This window comes from Thermobia domestica, unplaced genomic scaffold, assembly GCF_964235325.1.
Source record: "Thermobia domestica unplaced genomic scaffold, izTheDome1.hap1.1 HAP1_SCAFFOLD_151, whole genome shotgun sequence".
NCBI classification, from domain to species: Eukaryota; Metazoa; Arthropoda; class Insecta; order Zygentoma; family Lepismatidae; genus Thermobia; species Thermobia domestica.
Genome location: NW_027655898.1, coordinates 1 through 16,517, shown reverse-complemented (window position 1 = coordinate 16,517; position 16,517 = coordinate 1). Strand labels below are relative to the sequence as shown.

Below are 16,517 nucleotides of genomic sequence, written 5' to 3'. Positions count from 1 at the left end.
AATTTTCAACTCAAGTTTCCAATACGAATAAAAGTATTCCTCCTTGCAGTGCTTAATTATTTAAATATGATGTCCCAACTTAAATTCAAGTGGATTGTTAGCCAGCTCTTATTTTCATGCTTCTCTTTACGGATACGAAGTAAATTCACTTTAGGATTGAGCCGAGAGGAGTAATCTCTCTTGTTCTCAATACTTTCAACAAGGATATTATCCTCATTGCCACCAACGTAATGTGACTTCCTTTAGTTCTAATTTTCTCTCTACATGAGACAAAAATACAGTTTCAACTTCAAATATCCAATGAAAAGATTTTCAAATGTAGACCCACCAAAATAATTTTACTATTTGTTCAAATTTTCAACCATAATTTGTTCTTTCATATATTTTAAAAGACACATTTTATATCTTGCTCCAGAGAAAAGATTTTGCTTTTTTTATTCAGAAAAAGATCATTTCCATTCTCTTCAACTCTAGATCAATAGTACGAGGAAAAATAATTGTTTACGTCTTTCAGAACACAATCATAGATTCCGGTATTATTTGAAAACCCAAACGAATGAACACGTGAGTTACTTCACGTTCATTGTGTAGTATATGGTGGTATCTTCCCTAAAAAAATAAGGATTAGAAAATGAATATAGAAGTTGAAACTAAACAAATAATAAAAAAGATTTCAACGCATGTAATTCACCACACAGGCCAAAACTATCAGTAAATTAATAAACTTTCTAAAATGATATATCAAATAGCAAAGGTAATATGAAGTTTGGTATTAAAAATCTACATTTTGTTAATAGTATTAGGTGGCGTGTGTTCCTGTAGAACATTAATTGAGCTTGATATTTAGAGACTGTTTTCGCTTCTTGTCGTGAATGAAAAGTTGATAATGAATACACAAATAAGTAATAAGTTGCTAAACCATGAAATTACAAAAATTGTTTCATACTCGCTCTTCGATGTTTTCGTGTAACAAACTAGCGTAATATTTTCAGAATCGTACATAATCTCTTCATTTTCATGCAGGTTATATCCTCAAAATTTTGTTTCAAATATAATCTTGTTCTCAGAATATGCAGTTCAAGTTAATTAAACCTAACTAGTCGTTCGTTCCTGCATTCCAAAATGATATATGTTCTAACAGCGAAAATTCCTAACTTTACGTACGAGACCTGTCTATTGCGAAGAATCACAAAACGGACTACGTACTAGTAGTTTATCCAATAAATGTTTCAAACTGTTTATTCAAAAGCATATAATAAATAACTAATGGACCCTTACTTCATTCACTCTATATAGAATTAATAAGAATCGGTAACATATTTTCGTAAAGTAGCTTTCTTTCGGGTAATATAATATGTTTGTTAAATCAAATATTGTTGCATATTATTAAGCATGATTAATTATTTGAATTTAGTCCAGTCAAATTCTTTTAATTTTAACACGAAAACTATATATTAAAATATTTTAACACCAAGGTGTCTCAGTGCTAGTATTAACGAGAATTACCGTCGTTCCTTGTATTCCCAGTTGTTACAAACTTTTCAACTCACGTTTCCAATACGAATGAAAGTATTCCTTTTTGCAATGTTTAATATTTATGATACGATACCTGAAATCGAATGTCCTAAACAAAATTCATGTAAATTGTTCTCCAGCTCTTAATTTCCCACTTCTTTTTACGCATAGGACGCAAATTTACTTGACGATCGAACCATAAGAAAGAATCTCTTTTGTATCCGCTACCTCAAACAAGAATATTGTTTCCATTGCAATCAACAGAAATACTATATCCGAATTTCTTTTAATTCGGGTTCGCTGTCTACGTGAGACAATCATTTATTTTCAATTTCAGATGCCGAATCGAAAGAATTACTTCAAATGTAGACCCTACAATTTAATTTGTGCATTCATTCAAATCTTCCAACATAATTTTCTTTTTTATGCATTTTAAATTATATATTTTATATCATGTTCAATAGAAAGGTTCGCTATGCTTGTTCATAAACTACTCCTATTCAACTTTAATTCAATAATGCAAGTAGATATATCTTTTTTCGTCATTAAATATACAGTCTTAAATTCCGGCAATATTGGAAAGCTCAAAGGAATAAACACGCTACTTACTTCTCGTTTATTGTGTAGTATAAGATAGTATATTTACCTGATAGATGTGAATTTCAAAGCAAGTATAACAGTTGAAACGAAGCAAATAATAAAGAGAACTTCAACACAGGCAATCTAACATACAAACTCAAAACAACAATTAATTCATCCAATTTTTTAAATCATGTCTCGATTAACAAATCTAAGATGAAGTTTCCTTTTAAAACTACACCTTTTGTTAATAATCGTAGGTAACGTTAATTTTCGTAGTGCGGAAACAAATTTTAGTATTGACAGCGAGTTTTCAATTGCTACATTTGCATTTAGAATTTTGTTGCTGATGATTGGTAATCATACAATGTGTTTAATTTTCTCATTCATATCAGGAGAAAAATCGATTGTGTTTAACTTGCGATAACTTTCGAAAGTCGAAACATTACTTAAACAGATAAAACTGCTCTAGAGATTCTCAAAATCAACCTACTTCAAAATTTCAATGCATCGGCCGGGAATCGAACCCGGGCCGCCCGCGTGGCAGGCGAGCATTCTACCACTGAACCACCGATGCCCATATATACAATTAAGAAACTTTTATCATTCAAATGAATATGTTTTTTAATTAACATATTTATTACGTCGAGAGTGCGAAGTTGATCATCTTCGAACATACTATTTATAACTTGTTATACAACGAACTTCGAATTAGTTCTGTACTTCGTCTTCGATTTTTTTCGTCTAGTAAACCATCGCAATGATTCCAAATTCATACAAAATTTTTTTAATTTTCAAGTATTTTATGTCTTCGACATTGTGAAGCGGGTAACATTCTCGTTCCTTCAATATGCAGTTCAAGTTAAGTACACGTAAATGTTCCTTCATCTCTGCATTCTACAATTTCAGATGTTCTAACAGTGGATTGTTCGTTTTAGAGATTACACTTTTCTAATACGACAAAATGGACTACGTTCTTGTAGTTTATGCAATAAATGTTGCAGCTTTCTTTATTCCAAAACATAAAAAACTAACCATTAGACCCTTATTTCATGCTATATAGAATTAATAAGAATCTGTAACATCTTTTCATAGAGAAGCTACATTTTCAATTAATATAATATATTTGATAATTCAAATATTGTAGCAGTAGTTTTAGGCATGATTATTTATTTCTGTCTGGTACAGTCAAATTCTTTAATTTGAAAACGAAAAATTATATATTAGAAAATTCACAAACTGGCTCTTACAGTGCAACTATTCACGGAAATTAACAGTGCTCACATTTTCTCAGTTCTTACTAATTTTCAACTCAAGTTTCCAATACGAATAAAAGTATTCCTCCTTGCAGTGCTTAATTATTTAAATATGATGTCCCAACTTAAATTCAAGTGGATTGTTAGCCAGCTCTTATTTTCATGCTTCTCTTTACGGATACGAAGTAAATTCACTTTAGGATTGAGCCGAGAGGAGTAATCTCTCTTGTTCTCAATACTTTCAAAAAGGGTATTATCCTCATTGCCACCAACGTAATGTGACTTCCTTTAGTTCTAATTTTCTCTCTACATGAGACAAAAATACAGTTTCAACTTCAAATATCCAATGAAAAGATTTTCAAATGTAGACCCACCAAAATAATTTTACTATTTGTTCAAATTTTCAACCATAATTTGTTCTTTCATATATTTTAAAAGACACATTTTATATCTTGCTCCAGAGAAAAGATTTTGCTTTTTTTATTCAGAAAAAGATCATTTCCATTCTCTTCAACTCTAGATCAATAGTACGAGGAAAAATAATTGTTTACGTCTTTCAGAACACAATCATAGATTCCGGTATTATTTGAAAACCCAAACGAATGAACACGTGAGTTACTTCACGTTCATTGTGTAGTATATGGTGGTATCTTCCCTAAAAAAATAAGGATTAGAAAATGAATATAGAAGTTGAAACTAAACAAATAATAAAAAAGATTTCAACGCATGTAATTCACCACACAGGCCAAAACTATCAGTAAATTAATAAACTTTCTAAAATGATATATCAAATAGCAAAGGTAATATGAAGTTTGGTATTAAAAATCTACATTTTGTTAATAGTATTAGGTGGCGTGTGTTCCTGTAGAACATTAATTGAGCTTGATATTTAGAGACTGTTTTCGCTTCTTGTCGTGAATGAAAAGTTGATAATGAATACACAAATAAGTAATAAGTTGCTAAACCATGAAATTACAAAAATTGTTTCATACTCGCTCTTCGATGTTTTCGTGTAACAAACTAGCGTAATATTTTCAGAATCGTACATAATCTCTTCATTTTCATGCAGGTTATATCCTCAAAATTTTGTTTCAAATATAATCTTGTTCTCAGAATATGCAGTTCAAGTTAATTAAACCTAACTAGTCGTTCGTTCCTGCATTCCAAAATGATATATGTTCTAACAGCGAAAATTCCTAACTTTACGTACGAGACCTGTCTATTGCGAAGAATCACAAAACGGACTACGTACTAGTAGTTTATCCAATAAATGTTTCAAACTGTTTATTCAAAAGCATATAATAAATAACTAATGGACCCTTACTTCATTCACTCTATATAGAATTAATAAGAATCAGTAACATATTTTCGTAAAGTAGCTTTCTTTCGGGTAATATAATATGTTTGTTAAATCAAATATTGTTGCATATTATTAAGCATGATTAATTATTTGAATTTAGTCCAGTCAAATTCTTTTAATTTTAACACGAAAACTATATATTAAAATATTTTAACACCAAGGTGTCTCAGTGCTAGTATTAACGAGAATTACCGTCGTTCCTTGTATTCCCAGTTGTTACAAACTTTTCAACTCACGTTTCCAATACGAATGAAAGTATTCCTTTTTGCAATGTTTAATATTTATGATACGATACCTGAAATCGAATGTCCTAAACAAAATTCATGTAAATTGTTCTCCAGCTCTTAATTTCCCACTTCTTTTTACGCATAGGACGCAAATTTACTTGACGATCGAACCATAAGAAAGAATCTCTTTTGTATCCGCTACCTCAAACAAGAATATTGTTTCCATTGCAATCAACAGAAATACTATATCCGAATTTCTTTTAATTCGGGTTCGCTGTCTACGTGAGACAATCATTTATTTTCAATTTCAGATGCCGAATCGAAAGAATTACTTCAAATGTAGACCCTACAATTTAATTTGTGCATTCATTCAAATCTTCCAACATAATTTTCTTTTTTATGCATTTTAAATTATATATTTTATATCATGTTCAATAGAAAGGTTCGCTATGCTTGTTCATAAACTACTCCTATTCAACTTTAATTCAATAATGCAAGTAGATATATCTTTTTTCGTCATTAAATATACAGTCTTAAATTCCGGCAATATTGGAAAGCTCAAAGGAATGAACACGCTACTTACTTCTCGTTTATTGTGTAGTATAAGATAGTATATTTACCTGATAGATGTGAATTTCAAAGCAAGTATAACAGTTGAAACGAAGCAAATAATAAAGAGAACTTCAACACAGGCAATCTAACATACAAACTCAAAACAACAATTAATTCATCCAATTTTTTAAATCATGTCTCGATTAACAAATCTAAGATGAAGTTTCCTTTTAAAACTACACCTTTTGTTAATAATCGTAGGTAACGTTAATTTTCGTAGTGCGTAAACAAATTTTAGTATTGACAGCGAGTTTTCAATTGCTACATTTGCATTTAGAATTTTGTTGCTGATGATTGGTAATCATACAATGTGTTTAATTTTCTCATTCATATCAGGAGAAAAATCGATTGTGTTTAACTTGCGATAACTTTCGAAAGTCGAAACATTACTTAAACAGATAAAACTGCTCTAGAGATTCTCAAAATCAACCTACTTCAAAATTTCAATGCATCGGCCGGGAATCGAACCCGGGCCGCCCGCGTGGCAGGCGAGCATTCTACCACTGAACCACCGATGCCCATATATACAATTAAGAAACTTTTATCATTCAAATGAATATGTTTTTTAATTAACATATTTATTACGTCGAGAGTGCGAAGTTGATCATCTTCGAACATACTATTTATAACTTGTTATACAACGAACTTCGAATTAGTTCTGTACTTCGTCTTCGATTTTTTTCGTCTAGTAAACCATCGCAATGATTCCAAATTCATACAAATTTTTTTTAATTTTCAAGTATTTTATGTCTTCGACATTGTGAAGCGGGTAACATTCTCGTTCCTTCAATATGCAGTTCAAGTTAAGTACACGTAAATGTTCCTTCATCTCTGCATTCTACAATTTCAGATGTTCTAACAGTGGATTGTTCGTTTTAGAGATTACACTTTTCTAATACGACAAAATGGACTACGTTCTTGTAGTTTATGCAATAAATGTTGCAGCTTTCTTTATTCCAAAACATAAAAAACTAACCATTAGACCCTTATTTCATGCTATATAGAATTAATAAGAATCTGTAACATCTTTTCATAGAGAAGCTACATTTTCAATTAATATAATATATTTGATAATTCAAATATTGTAGCAGTAGTTTTAGGCATGATTATTTATTTCTGTCTGGTACAGTCAAATTCTTTAATTTGAAAACGAAAAATTATATATTAGAAAATTCACAAACTGGCTCTTACAGTGCAACTATTCACGGAAATTAACAGTGCTCACATTTTCTCAGTTCTTACTAATTTTCAACTCAAGTTTCCAATACGAATAAAAGTATTCCTCCTTGCAGTGCTTAATTATTTAAATATGATGTCCCAACTTAAATTCAAGTGGATTGTTAGCCAGCTCTTATTTTCATGCTTCTCTTTACGGATACGAAGTAAATTCACTTTAGGATTGAGCCGAGAGGAGTAATCTCTCTTGTTCTCAATACTTTCAACAAGGATATTATCCTCATTGCCACCAACGTAATGTGACTTCCTTTAGTTCTAATTTTCTCTCTACATGAGACAAAAATACAGTTTCAACTTCAAATATCCAATGAAAAGATTTTCAAATGTAGACCCACCAAAATAATTTTACTATTTGTTCAAATTTTCAACCATAATTTGTTCTTTCATATATTTTAAAAGACACATTTTATATCTTGCTCCAGAGAAAAGATTTTGCTTTTTTTATTCAGAAAAAGATCATTTCCATTCTCTTCAACTCTAGATCAATAGTACGAGGAAAAATAATTGTTTACGTCTTTCAGAACACAATCATAGATTCCGGTATTATTTGAAAACCCAAACGAATGAACACGTGAGTTACTTCACGTTCATTGTGTAGTATATGGTGGTATCTTCCCTAAAAAAATAAGGATTAGAAAATGAATATAGAAGTTGAAACTAAACAAATAATAAAAAAGATTTCAACGCATGTAATTCACCACACAGGCCAAAACTATCAGTAAATTAATAAACTTTCTAAAATGATATATCAAATAGCAAAGGTAATATGAAGTTTGGTATTAAAAATCTACATTTTGTTAATAGTATTAGGTGGCGTGTGTTCCTGTAGAACATTAATTGAGCTTGATATTTAGAGACTGTTTTCGCTTCTTGTCGTGAATGAAAAGTTGATAATGAATACACAAATAAGTAATAAGTTGCTAAACCATGAAATTACAAAAATTGTTTCATACTCGCTCTTCGATGTTTTCGTGTAACAAACTAGCGTAATATTTTCAGAATCGTACATAATCTCTTCATTTTCATGCAGGTTATATCCTCAAAATTTTGTTTCAAATATAATCTTGTTCTCAGAATATGCAGTTCAAGTTAATTAAACCTAACTAGTCGTTCGTTCCTGCATTCCAAAATGATATATGTTCTAACAGCGAAAATTCCTAACTTTACGTACGAGACCTGTCTATTGCGAAGAATCACAAAACGGACTACGTACTAGTAGTTTATCCAATAAATGTTTCAAACTGTTTATTCAAAAGCATATAATAAATAACTAATGGACCCTTACTTCATTCACTCTATATAGAATTAATAAGAATCAGTAACATATTTTCGTAAAGTAGCTTTCTTTCGGGTAATATAATATGTTTGTTAAATCAAATATTGTTGCATATTATTAAGCATGATTAATTATTTGAATTTAGTCCAGTCAAATTCTTTTAATTTTAACACGAAAACTATATATTAAAATATTTTAACACCAAGGTGTCTCAGTGCTAGTATTAACGAGAATTACCGTCGTTCCTTGTATTCCCAGTTGTTACAAACTTTTCAACTCACGTTTCCAATACGAATGAAAGTATTCCTTTTTGCAATGTTTAATATTTATGATACGATACCTGAAATCGAATGTCCTAAACAAAATTCATGTAAATTGTTCTCCAGCTCTTAATTTCCCACTTCTTTTTACGCATAGGACGCAAATTTACTTGACGATCGAACCATAAGAAAGAATCTCTTTTGTATCCGCTACCTCAAACAAGAATATTGTTTCCATTGCAATCAACAGAAATACTATATCCGAATTTCTTTTAATTCGGGTTCGCTGTCTACGTGAGACAATCATTTATTTTCAATTTCAGATGCCGAATCGAAAGAATTACTTCAAATGTAGACCCTACAATTTAATTTGTGCATTCATTCAAATCTTCCAACATAATTTTCTTTTTTATGCATTTTAAATTATATATTTTATATCATGTTCAATAGAAAGGTTCGCTATGCTTGTTCATAAACTACTCCTATTCAACTTTAATTCAATAATGCAAGTAGATATATCTTTTTTCGTCATTAAATATACAGTCTTAAATTCCGGCAATATTGGAAAGCTCAAAGGAATAAACACGCTACTTACTTCTCGTTTATTGTGTAGTATAAGATAGTATATTTACCTGATAGATGTGAATTTCAAAGCAAGTATAACAGTTGAAACGAAGCAAATAATAAAGAGAACTTCAACACAGGCAATCTAACATACAAACTCAAAACAACAATTAATTCATCCAATTTTTTAAATCATGTCTCGATTAACAAATCTAAGATGAAGTTTCCTTTTAAAACTACACCTTTTGTTAATAATCGTAGGTAACGTTAATTTTCGTAGTGCGGAAACAAATTTTAGTATTGACAGCGAGTTTTCAATTGCTACATTTGCATTTAGAATTTTGTTGCTGATGATTGGTAATCATACAATGTGTTTAATTTTCTCATTCATATCAGGAGAAAAATCGATTGTGTTTAACTTGCGATAACTTTCGAAAGTCGAAACATTACTTAAACAGATAAAACTGCTCTAGAGATTCTCAAAATCAACCTACTTCAAAATTTCAATGCATCGGCCGGGAATCGAACCCGGGCCGCCCGCGTGGCAGGCGAGCATTCTACCACTGAACCACCGATGCCCATATATACAATTAAGAAACTTTTATCATTCAAATGAATATGTTTTTTAATTAACATATTTATTACGTCGAGAGTGCGAAGTTGATCATCTTCGAACATACTATTTATAACTTGTTATACAACGAACTTCGAATTAGTTCTGTACTTCGTCTTCGATTTTTTTCGTCTAGTAAACCATCGCAATGATTCCAAATTCATACAAAATTTTTTTAATTTTCAAGTATTTTATGTCTTCGACATTGTGAAGCGGGTAACATTCTCGTTCCTTCAATATGCAGTTCAAGTTAAGTACACGTAAATGTTCCTTCATCTCTGCATTCTACAATTTCAGATGTTCTAACAGTGGATTGTTCGTTTTAGAGATTACACTTTTCTAATACGACAAAATGGACTACGTTCTTGTAGTTTATGCAATAAATGTTGCAGCTTTCTTTATTCCAAAACATAAAAAACTAACCATTAGACCCTTATTTCATGCTATATAGAATTAATAAGAATCTGTAACATCTTTTCATAGAGAAGCTACATTTTCAATTAATATAATATATTTGATAATTCAAATATTGTAGCAGTAGTTTTAGGCATGATTATTTATTTCTGTCTGGTACAGTCAAATTCTTTAATTTGAAAACGAAAAATTATATATTAGAAAATTCACAAACTGGCTCTTACAGTGCAACTATTCACGGAAATTAACAGTGCTCACATTTTCTCAGTTCTTACTAATTTTCAACTCAAGTTTCCAATACGAATAAAAGTATTCCTCCTTGCAGTGCTTAATTATTTAAATATGATGTCCCAACTTAAATTCAAGTGGATTGTTAGCCAGCTCTTATTTTCATGCTTCTCTTTACGGATACGAAGTAAATTCACTTTAGGATTGAGCCGAGAGGAGTAATCTCTCTTGTTCTCAATACTTTCAAAAAGGGTATTATCCTCATTGCCACCAACGTAATGTGACTTCCTTTAGTTCTAATTTTCTCTCTACATGAGACAAAAATACAGTTTCAACTTCAAATATCCAATGAAAAGATTTTCAAATGTAGACCCACCAAAATAATTTTACTATTTGTTCAAATTTTCAACCATAATTTGTTCTTTCATATATTTTAAAAGACACATTTTATATCTTGCTCCAGAGAAAAGATTTTGCTTTTTTTATTCAGAAAAAGATCATTTCCATTCTCTTCAACTCTAGATCAATAGTACGAGGAAAAATAATTGTTTACGTCTTTCAGAACACAATCATAGATTCCGGTATTATTTGAAAACCCAAACGAATGAACACGTGAGTTACTTCACGTTCATTGTGTAGTATATGGTGGTATCTTCCCTAAAAAAATAAGGATTAGAAAATGAATATAGAAGTTGAAACTAAACAAATAATAAAAAAGATTTCAACGCATGTAATTCACCACACAGGCCAAAACTATCAGTAAATTAATAAACTTTCTAAAATGATATATCAAATAGCAAAGGTAATATGAAGTTTGGTATTAAAAATCTACATTTTGTTAATAGTATTAGGTGGCGTGTGTTCCTGTAGAACATTAATTGAGCTTGATATTTAGAGACTGTTTTCGCTTCTTGTCGTGAATGAAAAGTTGATAATGAATACACAAATAAGTAATAAGTTGCTAAACCATGAAATTACAAAAATTGTTTCATACTCGCTCTTCGATGTTTTCGTGTAACAAACTAGCGTAATATTTTCAGAATCGTACATAATCTCTTCATTTTCATGCAGGTTATATCCTCAAAATTTTGTTTCAAATATAATCTTGTTCTCAGAATATGCAGTTCAAGTTAATTAAACCTAACTAGTCGTTCGTTCCTGCATTCCAAAATGATATATGTTCTAACAGCGAAAATTCCTAACTTTACGTACGAGACCTGTCTATTGCGAAGAATCACAAAACGGACTACGTACTAGTAGTTTATCCAATAAATGTTTCAAACTGTTTATTCAAAAGCATATAATAAATAACTAATGGACCCTTACTTCATTCACTCTATATAGAATTAATAAGAATCAGTAACATATTTTCGTAAAGTAGCTTTCTTTCGGGTAATATAATATGTTTGTTAAATCAAATATTGTTGCATATTATTAAGCATGATTAATTATTTGAATTTAGTCCAGTCAAATTCTTTTAATTTTAACACGAAAACTATATATTAAAATATTTTAACACCAAGGTGTCTCAGTGCTAGTATTAACGAGAATTACCGTCGTTCCTTGTATTCCCAGTTGTTACAAACTTTTCAACTCACGTTTCCAATACGAATGAAAGTATTCCTTTTTGCAATGTTTAATATTTATGATACGATACCTGAAATCGAATGTCCTAAACAAAATTCATGTAAATTGTTCTCCAGCTCTTAATTTCCCACTTCTTTTTACGCATAGGACGCAAATTTACTTGACGATCGAACCATAAGAAAGAATCTCTTTTGTATCCGCTACCTCAAACAAGAATATTGTTTCCATTGCAATCAACAGAAATACTATATCCGAATTTCTTTTAATTCGGGTTCGCTGTCTACGTGAGACAATCATTTATTTTCAATTTCAGATGCCGAATCGAAAGAATTACTTCAAATGTAGACCCTACAATTTAATTTGTGCATTCATTCAAATCTTCCAACATAATTTTCTTTTTTATGCATTTTAAATTATATATTTTATATCATGTTCAATAGAAAGGTTCGCTATGCTTGTTCATAAACTACTCCTATTCAACTTTAATTCAATAATGCAAGTAGATATATCTTTTTTCGTCATTAAATATACAGTCTTAAATTCCGGCAATATTGGAAAGCTCAAAGGAATGAACACGCTACTTACTTCTCGTTTATTGTGTAGTATAAGATAGTATATTTACCTGATAGATGTGAATTTCAAAGCAAGTATAACAGTTGAAACGAAGCAAATAATAAAGAGAACTTCAACACAGGCAATCTAACATACAAACTCAAAACAACAATTAATTCATCCAATTTTTTAAATCATGTCTCGATTAACAAATCTAAGATGAAGTTTCCTTTTAAAACTACACCTTTTGTTAATAATCGTAGGTAACGTTAATTTTCGTAGTGCGTAAACAAATTTTAGTATTGACAGCGAGTTTTCAATTGCTACATTTGCATTTAGAATTTTGTTGCTGATGATTGGTAATCATACAATGTGTTTAATTTTCTCATTCATATCAGGAGAAAAATCGATTGTGTTTAACTTGCGATAACTTTCGAAAGTCGAAACATTACTTAAACAGATAAAACTGCTCTAGAGATTCTCAAAATCAACCTACTTCAAAATTTCAATGCATCGGCCGGGAATCGAACCCGGGCCGCCCGCGTGGCAGGCGAGCATTCTACCACTGAACCACCGATGCCCATATATACAATTAAGAAACTTTTATCATTCAAATGAATATGTTTTTTAATTAACATATTTATTACGTCGAGAGTGCGAAGTTGATCATCTTCGAACATACTATTTATAACTTGTTATACAACGAACTTCGAATTAGTTCTGTACTTCGTCTTCGATTTTTTTCGTCTAGTAAACCATCGCAATGATTCCAAATTCATACAAATTTTTTTTAATTTTCAAGTATTTTATGTCTTCGACATTGTGAAGCGGGTAACATTCTCGTTCCTTCAATATGCAGTTCAAGTTAAGTACACGTAAATGTTCCTTCATCTCTGCATTCTACAATTTCAGATGTTCTAACAGTGGATTGTTCGTTTTAGAGATTACACTTTTCTAATACGACAAAATGGACTACGTTCTTGTAGTTTATGCAATAAATGTTGCAGCTTTCTTTATTCCAAAACATAAAAAACTAACCATTAGACCCTTATTTCATGCTATATAGAATTAATAAGAATCTGTAACATCTTTTCATAGAGAAGCTACATTTTCAATTAATATAATATATTTGATAATTCAAATATTGTAGCAGTAGTTTTAGGCATGATTATTTATTTCTGTCTGGTACAGTCAAATTCTTTAATTTGAAAACGAAAAATTATATATTAGAAAATTCACAAACTGGCTCTTACAGTGCAACTATTCACGGAAATTAACAGTGCTCACATTTTCTCAGTTCTTACTAATTTTCAACTCAAGTTTCCAATACGAATAAAAGTATTCCTCCTTGCAGTGCTTAATTATTTAAATATGATGTCCCAACTTAAATTCAAGTGGATTGTTAGCCAGCTCTTATTTTCATGCTTCTCTTTACGGATACGAAGTAAATTCACTTTAGGATTGAGCCGAGAGGAGTAATCTCTCTTGTTCTCAATACTTTCAACAAGGATATTATCCTCATTGCCACCAACGTAATGTGACTTCCTTTAGTTCTAATTTTCTCTCTACATGAGACAAAAATACAGTTTCAACTTCAAATATCCAATGAAAAGATTTTCAAATGTAGACCCACCAAAATAATTTTACTATTTGTTCAAATTTTCAACCATAATTTGTTCTTTCATATATTTTAAAAGACACATTTTATATCTTGCTCCAGAGAAAAGATTTTGCTTTTTTTATTCAGAAAAAGATCATTTCCATTCTCTTCAACTCTAGATCAATAGTACGAGGAAAAATAATTGTTTACGTCTTTCAGAACACAATCATAGATTCCGGTATTATTTGAAAACCCAAACGAATGAACACGTGAGTTACTTCACGTTCATTGTGTAGTATATGGTGGTATCTTCCCTAAAAAAATAAGGATTAGAAAATGAATATAGAAGTTGAAACTAAACAAATAATAAAAAAGATTTCAACGCATGTAATTCACCACACAGGCCAAAACTATCAGTAAATTAATAAACTTTCTAAAATGATATATCAAATAGCAAAGGTAATATGAAGTTTGGTATTAAAAATCTACATTTTGTTAATAGTATTAGGTGGCGTGTGTTCCTGTAGAACATTAATTGAGCTTGATATTTAGAGACTGTTTTCGCTTCTTGTCGTGAATGAAAAGTTGATAATGAATACACAAATAAGTAATAAGTTGCTAAACCATGAAATTACAAAAATTGTTTCATACTCGCTCTTCGATGTTTTCGTGTAACAAACTAGCGTAATATTTTCAGAATCGTACATAATCTCTTCATTTTCATGCAGGTTATATCCTCAAAATTTTGTTTCAAATATAATCTTGTTCTCAGAATATGCAGTTCAAGTTAATTAAACCTAACTAGTCGTTCGTTCCTGCATTCCAAAATGATATATGTTCTAACAGCGAAAATTCCTAACTTTACGTACGAGACCTGTCTATTGCGAAGAATCACAAAACGGACTACGTACTAGTAGTTTATCCAATAAATGTTTCAAACTGTTTATTCAAAAGCATATAATAAATAACTAATGGACCCTTACTTCATTCACTCTATATAGAATTAATAAGAATCAGTAACATATTTTCGTAAAGTAGCTTTCTTTCGGGTAATATAATATGTTTGTTAAATCAAATATTGTTGCATATTATTAAGCATGATTAATTATTTGAATTTAGTCCAGTCAAATTCTTTTAATTTTAACACGAAAACTATATATTAAAATATTTTAACACCAAGGTGTCTCAGTGCTAGTATTAACGAGAATTACCGTCGTTCCTTGTATTCCCAGTTGTTACAAACTTTTCAACTCACGTTTCCAATACGAATGAAAGTATTCCTTTTTGCAATGTTTAATATTTATGATACGATACCTGAAATCGAATGTCCTAAACAAAATTCATGTAAATTGTTCTCCAGCTCTTAATTTCCCACTTCTTTTTACGCATAGGACGCAAATTTACTTGACGATCGAACCATAAGAAAGAATCTCTTTTGTATCCGCTACCTCAAACAAGAATATTGTTTCCATTGCAATCAACAGAAATACTATATCCGAATTTCTTTTAATTCGGGTTCGCTGTCTACGTGAGACAATCATTTATTTTCAATTTCAGATGCCGAATCGAAAGAATTACTTCAAATGTAGACCCTACAATTTAATTTGTGCATTCATTCAAATCTTCCAACATAATTTTCTTTTTTATGCATTTTAAATTATATATTTTATATCATGTTCAATAGAAAGGTTCGCTATGCTTGTTCATAAACTACTCCTATTCAACTTTAATTCAATAATGCAAGTAGATATATCTTTTTTCGTCATTAAATATACAGTCTTAAATTCCGGCAATATTGGAAAGCTCAAAGGAATGAACACGCTACTTACTTCTCGTTTATTGTGTAGTATAAGATAGTATATTTACCTGATAGATGTGAATTTCAAAGCAAGTATAACAGTTGAAACGAAGCAAATAATAAAGAGAACTTCAACACAGGCAATCTAACATACAAACTCAAAACAACAATTAATTCATCCAATTTTTTAAATCATGTCTCGATTAACAAATCTAAGATGAAGTTTCCTTTTAAAACTACACCTTTTGTTAATAATCGTAGGTAACGTTAATTTTCGTAGTGCGTAAACAAATTTTAGTATTGACAGCGAGTTTTCAATTGCTACATTTGCATTTAGAATTTTGTTGCTGATGATTGGTAATCATACAATGTGTTTAATTTTCTCATTCATATCAGGAGAAAAATCGATTGTGTTTAACTTGCGATAACTTTCGAAAGTCGAAACATTACTTAAACAGATAAAACTGCTCTAGAGATTCTCAAAATCAACCTACTTCAAAATTTCAATGCATCGGCCGGGAATCGAACCCGGGCCGCCCGCGTGGCAGGCGAGCATTCTACCACTGAACCACCGATGCCCATATATACAATTAAGAAACTTTTATCATTCAAATGAATATGTTTTTTAATTAACATATTTATTACGTCGAGAGTGCGAAGTTGATCATCTTCGAACATACTATTTATAACTTGTTATACAACGAACTTCGAATTAGTTCTGTACTTCGTCTTCGATTTTTTTCGTCTAGTAAACCATCGCAATGATTCCAAATTCATACAAAATTTTTTTAATTTTCAAGTATTTTATGTCTTCGACATTGTGAAGCGGGTAACATTCTC

At 30.5% G+C, this 16,517-nt stretch overlaps 5 non-coding genes across 5 annotated transcripts; all 5 read right to left on the bottom strand.

The window, feature by feature from the left end:
- Positions 1-2,600: 2,600 nt before the first annotated feature.
- On the bottom strand, positions 2,601-2,671 carry TRNAG-GCC (transfer RNA glycine (anticodon GCC)). The gene has a single exon. It is a non-coding gene; the product is annotated as a tRNA-Gly (tRNA).
- Positions 2,672-5,996: 3,325 nt separating this feature from the next.
- On the bottom strand, positions 5,997-6,067 carry TRNAG-GCC (transfer RNA glycine (anticodon GCC)). The gene has a single exon. It is a non-coding gene; the product is annotated as a tRNA-Gly (tRNA).
- Positions 6,068-9,392: 3,325 nt separating this feature from the next.
- Positions 9,393-9,463, bottom strand: TRNAG-GCC (transfer RNA glycine (anticodon GCC)). Its single transcript has one exon. It is a non-coding gene; the product is annotated as a tRNA-Gly (tRNA).
- Positions 9,464-12,788: 3,325 nt separating this feature from the next.
- TRNAG-GCC (transfer RNA glycine (anticodon GCC)) lies at positions 12,789-12,859 on the bottom strand. Its single transcript has one exon. It is a non-coding gene; the product is annotated as a tRNA-Gly (tRNA).
- A 3,325-nt stretch (positions 12,860-16,184) lies between these two features.
- On the bottom strand, positions 16,185-16,255 carry TRNAG-GCC (transfer RNA glycine (anticodon GCC)). The gene has a single exon. It is a non-coding gene; the product is annotated as a tRNA-Gly (tRNA).
- Between the last annotated feature and the right edge of the window lie 262 nt (positions 16,256-16,517).